General features: G+C 41.3%; 1 long non-coding RNA gene across 2 annotated transcripts in view; it reads left to right on the top strand.

The window, feature by feature from the left end:
* Positions 1-18,108, top strand: part of LOC140698156 (uncharacterized) — a 319,665-nt gene that overhangs the window by 184,477 nt on the left and 117,080 nt on the right. For both annotated transcript variants that reach the window (XR_012075710.1, XR_012075711.1), the window contains exon 3: positions 13,226-13,311. This is a non-coding gene — a long non-coding RNA (uncharacterized lncRNA). The remainder of the gene's footprint in view (positions 1-13,225; positions 13,312-18,108) is intronic.

An 18,108-nucleotide genomic window follows, 5' to 3' on the forward strand; every position in this document is an offset into this window, starting at 1 on the left:
CAGGATATTTGTGATGTAGGGAAGGCCGGCTCTCATTTAATATTTTATTCATGTTTCTAAGGGGTAATAGTACCAGACTGGGCAACTAGGGAGGTTATGACTCAAGTCGTTGAAGGGGGAACCTGGAAAATCACGAGCAAAACTTCATTATGCTCACAATTAGGCTAAAAGTAAGAGCATTCAGCAGCTAAGGGAACACATGAGCTGCAGATATTAGATTTCCAGTAGAAGGAATTGAAGAGGAATGAATATGTGGAGTCATATTATTGTAGGTGAAGACAGGAAAGAAATTGATGGAATTAATAACTTAATGCATCTGGAAAAGTAAGGGAGCTCTGCAGTGACAAATAGAAGTAGAAGTGGAAGAAAATAAATGAATAAATAAAGCAAAGGATAAGCAGCCAATATTACAAGATACTAAAATCCTAAGCTGCCATCAAAGATAATAAAAATGTGGGAATGGATATGTAAAGACTAGAAAAGGCAAGAACAGAATGCGTAAGGCAAAAATGGGGATGAGAAATATCTTGAAACAATATATAAGAAATCTCTTCTGAATTGGTGAGAGACATGTCACTCATAAAACCCTTAAGAAAGTAGAGTGGAAATAGGGTAGCCCCCAAAGGCATTGGATGGACACGCAGAACACCCTGAGGTAGCACCATAACAGAGTGGAGAAAGAAGGGAGAGGTTCTAGACTATGGACTTGTTTCTCTTCCTGCTGGATGAAGGCCAGATGGTGTGGGAACAAGGCAGAGACACATCTGATAGAGCACAGATGGATGTGGGGATCTTACCACTGGGGTTAGAATCTTGGCATTATGATGTGGAGAAGATGTGCCCTTTGTCAATTTTCCTAACCTCTGTAACCTCAGCGTTTCCTCTACTGAGTGGCACTGTTAGGACCCACCAGTGGTGTGCTGTTGTGAGCATCGGATGTGAACAATGTGTGCCAACGGTCTACCGAACAGCCCCCCATGTGACAGCTATTCTGGTTGCAAAGTAGGGTGGGACATTGGAGAGAGCGCTCACAAAAGTGAACTAGGGGAGGAGGAGGGAAATTTCACCATAAGCCCTTGCAGTCTTCTGAGCACGTATACACAAAATACTCTGACCCTCACAATACCCTTATGATGGTGACATTACTTTCTCCACACTTCAGAAGAACAAATGGAGGTCCAGAAAGCTTAAAGGAAGTGTTACTCCTCTCTGTTAAGGGTTGGTAGATCTGGAAGCCAAACCCCAATATCTGAACACGAAAATCCTGTTTCTTTGCATCGTATCTGCCAGTGACAATATATGAACCATTTAAATTTGTCTGGTTCAGATGCCCGAAGGCTATGCCTTTACTCCTAATATTTGGAGTCTTGTGTTCTGTCCTTAACTTTGAAGAGCTTTGTTTTCACCTCCAGTCCACTGAGTGGGGAAAAGACCTTTGGTACATAGGTGTCTTAGGAGTCCATGAGTTTGGAAAATTACCCCATCTCCAGTTTCTCCATCCCAGTAAATGTGCCAGGAGCAGAAGGCACAAGAAAGATGTACAAAGACTCCAGAAGGCATTGGCAGCACAGGAGGAAAGGAAAGGACCAGAGACAGAGAGCCCTGAGGGGGCTCCTATGCTCCATCTTTCTATCCGTTCAGCCAGGAGAGCTTTAATTTAGTTAGAAACCTCAGCCCCGGATGGACGTGGGCAGCCCTTGGAAATGTATTCTCAGCAAGGGAGGTGTCAGGATGGATTCATGAGAGGTATTTCATGCCTCACAAATCACCCTGAATATTTCATATACATTAAAAAATTAGTAGACAAAACTGGAGCGGTGGCATATAATTTACCTAGACTTGCGAGATGTTTTTGATACAGAGCAGGGCAGAAGATTTATCTGTGGGCACATTAAGCCACTCTTGGAACAAAATGCATTGGCTCTGCATTTGCGCCCATCAGAGAGGGTAGCAGAAAAAGCTGTGTTGTGGTGAGGCAGTAAATATGGGCGCAGCAAAGAGAAATATTAGCTTCCTTTTTCTTTATCTTCTGCAGAGAGCATTGGTGAGTTTCTGCTCTCCGAAGGACAAGATAGCATTGCCCCGGTATGAATGAGTTTAAAAGGCATAAACAGGGGAGTCTGATGGCCTAATTTGGAGGGGTCCAGCGGGAATCTGCCTCCTTGCAGGTAATGAGATCATATTTGGAGTAGATATGCCACCAAGTGAGAAAATGAATTTAATAAAAATATCACTGCTACTTACAACCAAAGGAACATCGGTGAAATATGTTGAAAAGAGAATGAATTCGTGGCCTGGGACCTTTTTTTATGTTTGGAAAAGCACTTAGTATGTGACCCTCATCCTGTGGATAAACGTACTATGAGTTTATAGTCATTGAAACCTCTGAGTTATGTTTAGCTAAGGTTGAAAGAGTTTGAAAATTCAGCCTTGAGCTACATTTACTGGCAGAGGAATCGGTGTTTTTTTATTCACTTTCTACCTTTCTAGGTTCTAAAACTCTCAAAACTTGGCTCTGGTTGCTTTTTCTCAACCAAGGATGTGCCCCACAGTTGGGGCTGCAAGGACACTGGTTTGTCCTCAACTCTGAACAATAACTGGGTCTTGATCAGTGGTGAGAAGAAGCACCGTTTCTTCTGCTAACAGAAAATCATACACCGTGTAGAAGTTTAATTTGTTCTTTCCTTCTGGCCCTTTGGCTTTTCTGCACATGGGTTTGTGTTTCCACTGAAACCTCATGATGGTGATGAATGCAGGGTTTTATGACTTGCAGAACACACAGATTCATCTCTACAAATGAGCGCTAGTTAAAGTGAGTGGTGTTTAAGGAGCAGCCCTGGACTGGAGACGGCGTGTGCTCCCAGCTCTGTGAATGCTGGTCTTCCTGCGATCAAGTAACTGTGCCAACTGTAGAAAGTGAGATATGTAGAAACTAATTCTTTCTTAAGACTGCAGAGAGTAGAGGACAAGAGAATTGGTTAACTAGAAAGCAGAGTAGAATAGGAAATGCTGATCAATACTGTCTTTCTGGTCTATAACTATTTCTCAGTGCTTGAGAGATGGTCTATATTTTTGAGTTACCCACCTTCCATGAGCTCTTTTATAGATTGTTCCTTTTGAGTCGCACAACATATCTGCCATATCTCCATTTTTTAGATAAGAAAACCGAGTCTCAGCATTTTAATGACTTCTCAAGGTCACACCACTTTTAAATAGCAGAGTTGGGCTGTGCACGTGTGGTTGACTGGCCATAAGCCCAGAACTCGGAGGCTCAGGACCCGCAGGAGGTAGAGCTCTGGGCGGAGTCACGAGCCATCAGAGATTGGGAATCAGCACGTCCCTCCCAAGTACCTGACTTCCTCTCTCTTTCCTGATAAGAACCCCAGATTCCTTTTATGGATGTGGGAAATAAAATGAGATGAATGAGCTGGAGACTTAAACTGTTATAAAGCTATTAAAGAGAAATCTGTCTTAAGTTTCACCTGAGGGGCCAGTAAAAATTGGTCGTCATAGAGGTAGATTTTTAAATAAAGGTTGAACAAAATTACACTCAGATCCCTAAGGATGCTTCTAAATAATCTTTTAAAACAGGGGGTTACGCAGGGAAGTGACCTTCCTGCCTCACTGCCTGCAGGTTTATACTAAGATATCCTGTGCCAAGCAAGGCTTAAAAAAATCTGCATTCCCTCGGTGAATACATGTGTCCCCAGGTCTTCTCTTATCTTGCCCAGAGCAATGCACAATCATGAGAGAGGGGCGATGGGTGCTTCCTTCAAACCTGGGGACTTACCTGAAATTTACACACTTGAAAGTTCAGTATTCTTTGGAGGATCTTTTGCTTCAGCAAAAGTCTGTTTACCTAATAATCCTAACCCTCCCCACTGCCCCCACCATCTCCAGTATGCCTCCCGCTTGCTTAGAAACCTGCCACGCTTGCTCTGGCTTTCACGATGCCTTATCCCATCTTCAGCACCAGTTCTTGACTCTGCACTGTGTTCTACTGCTCCCCCCCAACCCGTGAATGAAAACCTCCTCAGCCATCACTTCCTGTGTTAGAAGTTTCTAAACCCATTGCAACCGAGATAGGTTTTTGTTTCTTTATGCACCGTACCCACCCTGCCGTCTTCTCCACATGCAGATTTGTAGTTGACGGAGTCTGTAAGTCTGGGAGAATCTCAGAGGCAGAGACCTTGGCTGAAGCAGCCCCTCTCCCCATGCTGGGAGGAGAGTTTGATCCACAGTTGGGAGGGAGTAAATGTTGCTGAACCAAAGAATGAAAGATGAATGAATGGGTGAGCGAAAGGCTTATTCTGGAAAGGCAGGTGGAAGTTCTTCCTCTCCCCAAGGCACACCTGATTATTCCCACTGCCCCTGGCTGTTCCTCACACATCTCTCACAGTTCAAATCTTCCCAGCCCGTCAAGACCCCATCCATCCATAGTGTGCTTCCTCCACGAACATCTCTTCTAATAACAACACCTTACAACTGCTTAGTCAGTGAGTCAACATATGTAGATTGTTTGATGAGTGGCAGGAAAGAGAATAAGCATCAGGAAGATTTGCCTTAGAGTGGAAGGTTTAAGTGGATGGAAAACGCTTTCCGTCTCGACTTAAGTTTCAGTAATCCTGAGCAAGTAAAAGATGGAACAGAGTGGCAATTTGATGTCAAAAAGGAAATGCACGTTGGTGAGCTTTATCTCCAGGTGTGGAGTAGAGTAGGGCTCTGTATAATAGGTGGGTTCCAGCTAACTCTATGTCTAATGTGTTTGTCTGCTGAGGGAAAGAGGGAATTAATCCGATCCACCCATTTCAGAGGATCGCCTATTTTCTAGGATTCTTTGTCTCAAAGTGAGATGTTTAAGAGTCACCTAAAATTTACACCCTCAGTGACAGCAAGAGGCAGCCACAGAGATTAGCCCATCATCTGCCATCGTCCTTCTAAAGGTAGATATTTCAGATCCCAGAGAGTTTACGCCAGATGAAAACCACTTTCCAAAGCAGTCAGTCCAGGTATGCAAAGATGAGCAAGACCCACTGCATCATTCTGTCTACACCTGCCTGAGAAGAACACTGTTTCTAGGCTTCAGGCAGGATAATTGTTTCTCATCTAGGTACCACATTATACTAGGATGGGGCTTTTGTCAGAAGCTCTTTATGACCATGATTCCATTAAGCTTCCTCACACCCTGTAATAGAGGAAACATCTCACTTCCTTTACAGTGGGCAGAATGAGGCTTAGAGAAATGCGATGCTTCTGGGGAGGAAGCCGGGGGAGGGAGCTGGGAGTGGCTCCCTGTGTCCTGATTCCAAGCTTACCTGGCAACCCAAGCTCAGCTTCTCTCTCTGCATCATTTAAAAATCTCCACAATCAGCCGGAAGATTTATATTTTCTTATTACCTTAGCAGCTTCTTCCAAATAAATCTTTTTTTCTCTGCACAGTTATGAATTTAAAGGAATATATTAAATTAAAAAATGGGCTTGCAAAGCAAGATTCTACTTTGACCCTAATATCTCCCTCAGATTCCTTCCTGCACACACACGCCCTTATCAAACATGAATCACCTTCTCTGGAAACAGGAGGAGATTGAAGTCTTGGCCAAAGGCAGAAACAAAAGTGTGGGCATTATCGGCACAAATAACAAGCAAGGGGGCTGTGAGGAGTTTCTGGGCTGATTATAATTTTTAATACAATTACATTGAGAAACACATTTTGAAAAATGACTTCCAAAAATCGAGGTTACTGATTTTTCTGTATTTTTCCCATTGGAGGGAATAAAAACAATCTTATTAATATAGCCTCATGCCATATCACCCCCTTGGCTCCATGAGATTTCACACATAGGCTCACTGGACATCTGAAAAACAGCTCCATGAGCAACTTTTAAATACCTAAATACCTACATATAGTGGGTATACACTGCTTTTCTTAAAACATGGAATAAATTTCTTGCATGAACTTGATCTCATGGGAATGACATAGAAAAAGATAATATGGTAGGCTTTTTATGATACTGTAATTTGATTCAAAATCACATCTAATTCAAATGAAAAAATAACTTCTTTGAGAAGAAAAAAGTACCTTTTCCCCTGATGAGAACACACAGTCACTCTGAGGAATTTTGGGAACTAATGCAAAAAGTAAAGAAAACAAAAAATACAAAAATCTCACTTCTCAGAAGTAGCTATTAATAATTTGGTAAATTCTCTCTTTCTCTCTTGACTTCATTTATCATTTTTTTCCACTTATCGAGTATCATAGTGCTCAAAGAACTGCATGTATTTTCTCATATTCCTTTTAAGACTCTCTGATACCCATTTTCCCATGTTGATAAAAATCTTCATAAATATTTTTAATAGTGATTAAATATTTTATGATATAGCTACCTCTATTCCCTTATATGAATTTAGATTCTTTGAATGCATATCTTAATGAAAGAAGAATGTAAGCAAAGTGAGTTTGAATTTAATTTGGAAGAAGAGTGTATGAAACGATAGAATTTTAAAGCTAAAAGACATTTGGGAGCTCAAGTGCCTGACGACCTTGTCTCTTTCAAAGATCTGAGAATCCCAACACAGAGAAAGGAGACTTTTCTAGGGTTACACTGTGAATGAGCAATGGAGGGAGGCCTGGAACTTAAATTCCAGTGATCTTCTTCCTAGTTCTTCAGTCTTTCCTATGGAAGCCATTTACCTTCCAGAAGGATGATGCCCTGGTCCACTCTTTGAGAAGGACTGCTTATGAAAACAGCCCCTGGGGCCCCACAGGAACTAAAGATGGGACTAAATGGCATGCCAACATAGGGCACCAGTTGTTATTTCAGGCTTAAACAAGGTCTTCTGCCAAACCAAATTAGAATGACGCTATGAGAACACCTGGAATAAGGAGTTTCCAGAAGTTTCAGGTGCCAGCATCAGGAAGAGTACTGGTGACACCACGATCTGAAACTCCCCAGATCTCTCATGCATCATATCTAAGTGTCCTCACTGTGTTTTCAAGTGAAGAACATATTTAACAATCTTATAACTTTTGTCAAGTGTATAAGTATGGGTATGTTGTACACTCAAAACTGGGCAAGGAAGGAGTTCTGTTGGTGCTATGGAACCAAGGAGGAGATGTGAAAGGAGAGAAGCAGGGAGGACTCATCTTGCTCAGATGACTGGGACAGGTAGAAGCAACATGAGAGCTGTGATTTCATATTTATTACTGAATTAATTTCTGAACAGCAAGAAAGAAACAGAATAGGCAGGGTGAAAGAAAGAACAGTGAGTGAGAAAGAGAAAAGAAGGAAAGAGACATAGAGGAGAAAAAGAATAAGAGAAAAGGGATGCAATGTCTTTAAATGCTGATAATGCTAGTAAGTACTCCAATTATACATTCATAAGAATGTAGCTACTGTGGCTACATTCACTGAGAGAGAGCATCAGAGCACTTAGCTTCCCACCAACCCCATCTTCAGCTGACAAGAGGAAGACTGAATGCAGGATTTGAGGGAGTTCAGTGTTTTTAGAGAGATATGTTATTCTGCCCCCTTTCCTGGAAAAAGGGAGAGGTTACTACCTCTCCTTAAAGCCAGAGAAAAGTAGGGAGGGTAGGGACAAGACAGTCATGCATGAAGAAGGGTATGACAACAAAAGTCTACATATTGAGGTCTTTGTAGACTTGCTGACCTGCTCTTAATTAGCAGAGCAGGAGGCTAAATGCAGGGGTAGATTCTGTGCTGATGCTTCCAGATAGATGAGCATGGCTAGGATAAACCCTCTCTCCTTCTACCCTCAAATTTCCTGAGAGTTCCAACAGGTGGATCCCACTTGTGGTTGCAGCCTGAGGTTTGCTTGAAGAAGGTAGTTGAGATGGAGGAGTGGCCAGGCATTCAGGATGCAACAAAACACATCGATTTCCTCATCTACAAAATGGGAATAATATTGTATCCTTCTCTTAAATGTATTTAAGTTTTAAATTGAATTAAATAAAATATTTAGTATGATATTTAGTATTATGAATAGTATGTGTATGGGTCAGTGCTCTGAAGAGATTTATTATAAAGAATCGGCTCACACAGTTGTGGAGGAGGGCAAGTCCTAAGATCTACAGGGTGCTGATTGTTTAGTTTCAGTCTCAGTCTGAAGGCCTGAGACCCAGGAGACCCAGTTATGTAGTTCCCATTCAAAGACCCACAAGCTTGAGGTCCAGGGAAAGCTGATATTTCAGTTCAAGGCCCAAGGCAGGAGAAAAGCTGATGTCTCAATCCAAAGGTAGTCAGACAGGAAGCATTCTATCTTGGTCAGCCTTTTGTTCTATTTAGGCCTTCAACTGATTAGATGAGGCCCACCCACATTAGGGAGAGCAATCTGCTTTACTCAGTCTACTGATTTAAATGTTTATCTCATTGAAAAAATCATCAGAAACACACCCAGATTAGTGTTTGGCCAAGTATCTGGGAACCCCATGGCCCAGTCAATTTGCCACATCAAATTAACCATCACAGTTTATCCAACATATTATAAGAATTCTAAAATAGTGAATATTGATTGTTCTTATTACTTCTAATATTTTGAATTATTTTACTTTGCTTCATACTTCCTTTAAGGAAAATTCGAACAGTTAATAAATTCTGAATGATGATGGAGAGGCATCATTAATTGCAACCTGGAGTCTGGTAAGATTGAGTTTTATAGGTTGCAACCTCAAAAGCTTAAGCATTTTGTTTGCTAAAATATCAGACATGAAAAGTTTTGGAAAATTTTAATCATAAGATTCATCTATGGGTCACCTGTAAACACACTTTTTAAAGTGTTGGTTAACAGCCTCCATACATCTCTATTTATAGACATATGACTGTACATCTGGGTCCATACAGATACTCGTACACACATACTTTTGATAAGTTTGGAATAATTTAACCAACTTTGTGAATTTAATTAAGCTTTTTTCCACATGGTGTGTTGGAAGAGACAGCAGTTTATACAAAGACCATAATATAGGAAAAAAATTATTTTCAGAGTGGAAACCAGGTCTACAGGGCAACTGGGACATTTTGCTTGTCAGCAAAATAAATTTATTCTGAATTTATGAATTGATAATAAGCCACCTTCTCATAATGATTAATCGTAATTAACCTTTTAAAGCTCCATCACTTACCTGGCCATCTCTGGCTGACAGCCCTTGGAGACAGGATAGAATGCTGATGGTGGAAAAGGCCTTTGTCTGGACTCCCAAGGTCCTATAAGGTAGAAAATGCCATTACTGTGTGGAGATGTCACAAGTACAGTGCAGCCCGAGAGACTTCCAAATAAGGAAAAAATACATACGTGGGCCATAGTGGCGAGATGCTTTCATTGTGAAAGCATCACTGGAAACCAGAGTCAGCCAGCTCCACTGCTTAAAGCTAGTGTGGCTTAGTTAAGTCTTTTTACCCACGGGAACCCAGCCAACTTCCCTCATCTGTTCAATGGATGAGCAGTGCTGATATCAACAATCCATATTTTGAATGAAGGGTCCTGTGGACTAGTGTAGGCAAGCCCCCTTGTCACATGGTCAGCATCACATTAAAGCTGTCTGTCTTCCAATAAGTGAGCACTTACCACACATCTTGGCACTAACCTCAACCCAGGATGTGTTCCACATCTTTGCCTGTTCTCACCACCTCTGCCCTTGACAATGTGACCCTCAGAAATAGCTAAGAAGTGGTTTCTGGATTGGGGTTTAGCATGCAAGAGGTCTATCAAGGGGTGCCCTTAGAAGCAACACCTGTGGAAGGGAGGGGAAAGAACCAGGATTCAGCAGAGCAAAGAAATGTAGGGCACAATGACAGATGGCTGACCCAAGTTGAGTGGCCCCAGCAGAGTTGTTCTGAACCAGGGTCAGTGGCCAATTCTTTATGCCCCTGCAGTGACCAATCACAGGATGTAGGCTGCTCCAGAAATAGTCATGACCTTGACCAAGGTGTCGCCCTGTACCTGAGAGAATCCCTAAAGGGGCTGAGAGCTGAAGGTCATTTGCAGACAGCACTCCTAGTTGCAGTGGCCACCAGTCCTTCACCGAAGGAGGCACCAGGGGGCCCACACAGCATCCCACACACCAACACTTACTGAGCATTTACTATACCCCAGACGACCTCTGCTGGGTCTGGTACCTGCTTTCTCACATTTGACTCACACCACAACCCTGTCAGATAGGTGTTAGGATGCACATTTGTCACATCAAAAAACTGAGGCTCGAAGTCCAAAAAACAGTAAGTTGTGCAACTAGAAATCAGATTGCATCATTAACTCTATTTAATGTTAACTTGCTTGAGTCCAAGTGTTTGCAGTGAACTAAGAGTCAGCTCACATCCATTCTTTCTGGTACTTCTCTGATTTTTACTTGGGGATTCGTTCAACTTTCTTCCCTTTCAAACTCCATTTCTCTGTAGGATTCATTCCAGACCATGACCCCATCCTTCCTCAGCTAGGGGGAAATAATCGTGACCTCATCTTGGGTCTCTGAGTATGTGGCTAGCTCTGTGAACTTGCAAAAGTTACTGATCTTCCCTGAGCCTGTTTTTCTCATCTGCAGTATGGGAATAATAGTAGCACCTTTCACATGAAATTTCTAAGAAGATTAAACAAATAAATGCATAGGCATCACACTTACAAGCATGCCTGGTAAATGATAAGGACTAAGTGTTTGCTAGTATATTATCTGAATCTTCCTCTAATGAAATATGTATTAGCAGTATCATTGTTTTTCTTCGTGTCTGTTGATTCTTCTGTTTCTAAGCATCTGATTTATAAGGATAAAGCAGTGGTGATATTAACCGTAACATACTTAGGTCTTAGCATAATGCCTCATAGCAGTAGGTACCCAATAAAAGGCTGTTAAACTGAGTTACATTTCAACAAAAAATAACCAAGTTTTATCAATTATAAGCCATCAATACCTTTCAAAATTTTGCATTTGTCTTCATACATCAACTTGGGCCAAGTCTCCATCATTTCTTCCATCTGATTTGAAATCAGACTGATTTGGGATCAACGTCTGGCTGGCATTTGTTACTTAACTAGTTTAAGCCCCTGTTTCTACATTGGTAGAATAGGAACAGATAGAATGCCTACTTAATGGCGTTGTAAAGGGAATTAAATGAGATTTGCAAATAGAGTAATTAATCCAGGACGTGGCACATAGCAAACCAGCAAATGCCGGTTTCAGTGATAGCAATAACAACTATAGCAATTTCCACCACAATCGTTCTTCTTGTTGAGTTTAGCCTATGCTTCTTAGCCTCTGTAGAGGTAAGAGCAGAAACGGAGTGGTACAGTAGAAAAGCACACACATTGGAGTTTAGTTGCTTCAAAAAACTATCCCTTAACCTTTGAACAAGTTAATTAATTTGCCTTAGTCTTTTTTTTTTTCATTTGTAGATGGGAACAATAATAATGCATATATTCTAGAGTTTTTGTTTGTATTTCATGTAGCTACTGAGACCCAATAAGCTCAAATGAAATGTTAGCCCTAGGACTCATACTGTTAGCATGTATGTGAAACAGCACATGGTGGACATCACAGAGCTACTGAGAGAGCATGGGGAAAGCTGGCACACAGTGGACCCTCCACAGCCGTCAGAGTCTTTCCACTGTGTATCCTGCTCCACCCTAGATGAGCTGAGAGACTCCATGGCCCCGTATCCCGCACGCTGCTCAGGAGAATGTTAAATGGCAGGGAAAACACTCTGACGGAATCTGTTTTAATGAGACATCCCGTTAGCTCTGGCTGCTCGCAGGTCAACTGCCTGTGTTGGAGCAAGAACGCTAATGGACTATAGGTGGTCATGCCTTTCCATCTGGCTGGGTTCTGGGTTTTTAATGAAGCAAGCAGGCCACACGCCCAGCCAGTTTTGGTGTGTGTATGTGTGTGCTTGTGTCTCCAAAGACAAACAGTTTTCATCCTAAAAAGGGAGTGCTCGAGAAAAAAAGGACAGGATATGAAGGCTCAAAATGTCCTCTGATTTGCATCAGTCAGAGAAAAACTAACCCAAGACCTTCCCGCACATGCAGATGACCCTCACACAGGGCAGAGAAATAAAAAACACCCTTCTTCTCCAGGGGGAAGTCACTCTAACAAAGGCTAGTGTCAGCTGCTTGACTTCTTAATGATGAATAATTCATATACATCAAAGCAGCCCTCACAGAGTATTTCTTTTCCCTGCAGCCTCAAAGGCAATGAAACAACAGCAAAAAGGCCAGAAGGGGAAAGTTTTTTTTGAAATCACATCATCTGTACTATTTCTCCTCCCTACTCTGTAATATCCATGCTCTGGACTTGATTGAAATTGACTGCAATATTATTTTACAAAAATATCTTTAAATCCTTTGATTTGCTTCTGCTCTCACATCATGGCAAACTCCTATTCAGCTTTCAAAGCCCAGCTCAAAAGTCACCACGTTTTGAAGTCAGCTCTGCCACCCACCTTCCCAAGGAGAGTCAATCTAACTTTACCCTTTATATTAAACACACTTCCTTTACTGCACGCATTCCTGAGATCTGATTCCTTTAAATCTCTGGCTCAGAGAACTTCTTAAGGTTTGATACCCTATTTTATGTATTTCAGAATCACCATTACCCAACACAGAGCCTGCAATACAGTAGGCACTCAATAAATGTTCATGGACTTGAAATAGCTTGAATTCTTGAAATAAAAAAAGAATATACTTAGAAGTGAAGAACTGGAAAGCTAATATATTTTAAGTCTATGAAAACCAAAAGTGATGAAAAGAATGTTCCCAGACCCTCAAAAACATCATTATTATTTTTGTCATTTAGTGTTTACTAAGAACCCAAATCAAAGGCTCAGAAATGCAGGGAGTTGGGGGATCTTTTTGGAGGACTCTTTACGAAGGCAAGTGTTTTAAAGAGAAATATTCATCAAAACTGAGAGAAAATTAAAAATAGCAGAATCACAGTCTAGGTTATTTTTATAGTCTGTCTTAAAACATAAACTCTTAAACTCCCTTTCTTTTTGATCATCGTAAATGAAAATTTACTACAGACATACACACATCAAAATGCAGATGTTACCCTCTTTTTATATTTCTCAACTGGCTTCTGCTTCAACAAAATACCACTACAGTGTCAGGGGAGAACACATTTCTTTTGTGGAATAAACGCTTGTTATCAAAGGAAAAAAGATATATATTTTAAGCTAAACTACTTATTCACTGAATATATTATAATGCTCTTGTGTTCCAGATATCAGGCCAATAATAAAGGGAACTTCTGGATTATAAGACAGACCTCACAGTCGAGGACCTCAGAGTCCAGCAAAGGAGAAAGAGGTAATGAAAAAATTATTTAAAATATGTTTTTTTCTGCTTAATATATGAACAGAGTTATGGTATTGCAGAAGGTGTGGTGACTGATTCTCTCTGGAAAGTTAGAAACAGCTTCAGAGAGGAGATGATTTTTAATCTGATTTTTGAGAAGTGAATGAAAAGATATTTTCCAGGGGAAGAAAGGCAGCTGGAACCCATCCGAAGAACTTAGCAGTGCTTTCAAAGGCTGGGGATTGTGGATGGTATCTGTGGAAAATTCCATTTGGCTGGGGGTGACTAATTCCTGGTGAGGGATGAAGCAAGTGAGACTAGAGAAACGGGAAGGTACCTACTGCTGAGAGCCTTGAATTAGAGGTTAAGTTTCTATGTTTGAAGATGATCTTAGCAGCCTCTTGGGTGGTAAAATGGGGAGAAAGAGTATTGGGAGCACCAGGTAGTCATTTCTTCGTAATGAATGAAATGGTGGCAGTTTGAACCAAGGCTATGGAATCAGATGAAGAAAGGTCAGGCTTCTGAAGGATATTGGCTCTTTCTGAGGTTGTCAAATGCATGAAAAGATGGACATGAGAGTGAGGGTGAGAAGGAGCAGAGAATGATTGAGTAGGGGTTGCACAGAGTTTTCCATGAAATCATTATGTAATTTTCCCAAAGCTGGGAACATAGCCCAGCTCATTTAAAATACATATGTTGAAACCAAAGATATTAGGACAGTTACAAATTGACACATAGTCAATTTTGGGTGAGGGGGATGTGGGGAGGGAAGATAGCCCGGGCTGCAGGGACCAGAAACAGAGATTGGTCTACCTTTGACCATCGTTACATCTACGTCCTACCCAGTGTTTGCAGGGAATTACAATGCAGCTTCTTAAATAAGCCTTGAATGCTGAGGCACATAAAGCTTTGCCTCTTAATAAACATGTCTAAAAAGCTGCCATTGGTTGAACCTAATGAATAAAGAATTCTAATTCCTTATCAGGAAACTAAAATGGTTTTGCCTCCACTGCTGCAGTGCAAGCTGCTGGCTCTTCACTCATTAATGCATCAACAAATATTTATTGAGTACCTACTATACATCAGACGCTGCTCATGACACAAAGGATGCAAAAGAGAGAGCAAAAACAAACATGACCCCAGTTCCTATGGAATTTACAGTCTACTGAAGAATGATAGATATTAATTAAATAATCATAACTAAATAGTGAATTAGAATTGAGATTAGATCTCAAAGGGGACAGGGCAAATTTTTGTGAGTGCATACGACAAGCAAATATGACCTAGACTCAAGGATGGGATAAGGCTTCCCCAAGAGAGTAAGTCTTGAGCTGTGGCCTGAAGTATATGAGAGCTCCAGAGAGAGAGAGCCGCCTATGCAAAGGTCCTGTGGCCAGAAGTCCTGAAAGGTTTTTACTGTGGCTGGGAGCACAGAGAAAGGGTAGAAGGAGAAGGGGACAATGTTTTGAAAAGAGGATGAAAGTCAAGAAAATGGCCATGCAATGTCTTGCTAAGGATTTGGAATTTTTCTTTTTTTTACTATTATTCTAAAAGCAGTGAGTTTCCATATAGAAGTAAGTTTCATGATTTTGTTGCTTCAATATACACATTGCTTTTGTTTTCTTAATGCTTCAGAATACGTTTTGATCAGAACTATGTCTCTGTGTCTGAGAAGAAAGTCGGAGATGGAGAAATAAATTAGACCAATTTGCAACTCTCCAGAAACCCACAGTTTACAAGAGAGGCAAGTAACCAGATAACTATGAAACAGTATAAACAATGGCAGGAGAAACAAATCTAGGAGGGGTTAACCAAACCTTGGGGCAAGGACAGATTCCCAGGTGGATAACAACGGAGCCCAAAGGACAAGTAGAAGTTTCCTAGAATATTTAGGATAACAGCTAACATATATTTAGTGCTTACTGTGTGCCAGGCATTTAGATAAGTACTTTTCAGATATGTTTAGGAAAACAAAAGCCATGTGAGGTATTCTGTCATTACCCTCCTTTTTAAAGATGCAGAAACTGAGAATCAGAAACTTGAAGCAGTTTTTTCAAGATCATACCACTAGGACATGGGAGAGCCGTGATTTGAACAAAGGTGCCGTGTGCTTCAAGTAAGGGCTGGAGAGCAGGGAGCTTAAATTGTAAATTTCAGATTAAAATATTAAAACATGAAATGGGTTGATTTAGAATGATTACAACCTCTCAGAAATTTTTGAGAGGCTGTAAGTGCAGCATCTTTGCCGAAATTTGTGGATAACAGCTTGAGCCAGAATAACACTAATCTCCACCTTTGAATCAATGGAACCTTTTGTCTGATGGGCTGGCGTACCAGAAACGAGCAATGCATATGCATCAGAAAACACATCAGTACTCAGACAATCCGCAAGGACCTGTTTTTATAACATTTGACTTTCCTTCTCTCCCCCTGTAACTACTTCATTTCAGCTAAATCACACTGTGTTATGATTTAACAACTGGAACAGTCACTTAAGTATCGATATTTTGCAAGCACCTTTCTAGCATCCCCACCAGCTATCTGGGCTCACAAGGGAAAACAGTGAGGGATCACTTAGGGGCCAAGATAAACCACGTAGATATGCCCAGCGGTCTGTGTTGTGGCTCCGATCCTGCCCTGATGAACAGCTACTAATGTCCTATTAGGAAATTTTGAGGTAGAATAATCACTGAGCGAAGCAGGGAAAAGACTGTAGCTTTAAAAGCAAAGAGAAGCTGGCATTGGGTGGGGAGAGGGCAGGAATATTCTGACTGTAGGATGTAACTTTACCTACTCTTTTGGAACTCACCCCTCCCCTCTTTGGCCCTTCTAAAACACTGTAAGCTTATTTCTGTCCCTAGTTACTTCCAAATGAAGAGACAAAATGCATCCTGAAGCTACATGATGAAATGCAGAGCACTAATTGTTCCCATGCTTCCTGCAGATCTGAAATTCCAGCCTGTGCTTCATTCCCAGGAATTTCTTGTTAACTCCACACGTGTGCAAATAATCAGGCGTATCCAGCGGTCAGTGAGTGTTTTCCTCTGTGCAACGCATACCTACAAGGAGGCAGATACCAGTACAAACAGTGACTTGAACTTGCAGAAGTGCAGACGTTTAGTGCTGGAAGGGATCTTGACGACTGCCCTTCAGGTCCTGTCCTTTGATAAGGCATCTTGGGCTCACATGATGGAGGATGTGAGCTGCCCATGCTTGCAGAATGAAAACACTGGCTTCCAGACTGTAAGCTGCTGTTGTATCAGCTATGCTGCACTGGCCTAAAATAACTTTGCGTTTCATACTAAGCTGTCGGTCCCCTTACGTCCTCATCAGAGGCGTAATCAATCATCATTTGCAAGGCACTCATTTTTAAGAAGTAGGAAACGGAATTCTCCGGTGTCGTTACATTTTAATTTGCAAGAAACCCGTGATTTGGGAAGCAGAACCTCTTAAGAAGAAGGTCACCAAAATGCATGCTGGCATCAGCCATGCCTCTCAAACTTACCGTGGGTCTAGAGCAGTGATGGGCAGACTTTGTTTCTGTACAAGTCCAGGCTTTGTGGGCCATATTGTAGCAACTACTCAACTGTCCTTGTGGGAAGAAGGCTGCCATAGACAATACATAAAGGAATGGCTGAGGCTGTATTCTGGTAAAACTACTCATGGACACTGAAATTTGAATTTTATATGCTTTTCGCATGAAAACAAAATCTTGTTCTTACTTTTTTCTTTAATTTTTTAAACAATTAAAAATGTAAAAGCTATTCTTAGCTCACAGCTATCCCAAAACAGATGGTGGACTAGATTTGTCCCTTATGCCATAGTTTGCTGATCCCTGGTGCAGTAACATACTTGTAATTGTAGTTCTTTCTCAATATGATTTGTACCATTAGGAAGAACACACTTGGCCATGGAAGAATTCTTTTATTCCTGTTTTTCACTGTATTCCATGAAAGAAATGTCTAGATGTTTCCTTATAGAGAAATCCCCAAAATATTTAAAGGTATAGAGTAAATTTATTCTTTCCCTCCTAAATTATAAGTAGCCTCTTCAAAAGAGTGCTCTGTTTTATTTGCCTTTAAATCACCAGTATGTGGCAAACCACCAAGCCCATATAATCGGTATCTAATAAGGGTTCTTAGGGTGGAATAAACCATGTCAGTGCCCTCTTTAGGACACTTCAAATTTTCCCTCTTACTGCAGACATTATGATTCCAAGTTTAGTTTCAGTGCTCTTGTAAATTTTCTTTCATTTGTTCATTCATGTAATAAATATCCCATGAGCACCTACAAGGTGGCATTCAAGGCACCTTGTGATCTGACATGGTTGAGATGAGACTCTGGTCTCATCCCATGATGTGCTTCATACACGTTCACTTGTGTATTCAGCTCACAGATACAGACTACCTAGAACGTGCCAGCCTTTGTTCTAGCTCCTGAGAATAAGTAGGACCAGGCCGGTTAGAATTCCTGTCCTCCTGAAGCTTTCACTCTGGTGAGGAAACTGTTAAAAACAATCACAAACAACAAATGACTTGCCCTTTTGCCCAAGGCTAGGAAGGAAAGGGCAGGGCACTGTAAGGTGGTGTCTGATCTCTCTACTCCAGTCATACTGAACATATTAGAGGGTCCAACACAGCCATACTCTCCTGTGCTGAACCCTCTGCCTGACCTAATGCCTTGCTCCTGAAGTTCTGGGTGACTCCAGGCATCCACACCTAAAGGTCTCATGGGTGAGCCCCTTCTCTTAAAATTAGTCTCTAATTCCAGCTCCCCAAGCTGACTTAGTTGTACCTGCTGCAACGCTCC

This window comes from Vicugna pacos, chromosome 9 (genome assembly GCF_048564905.1).
Source record: "Vicugna pacos chromosome 9, VicPac4, whole genome shotgun sequence".
Lineage (NCBI taxonomy): Eukaryota > Metazoa > Chordata > Mammalia > Artiodactyla > Camelidae > Vicugna > Vicugna pacos.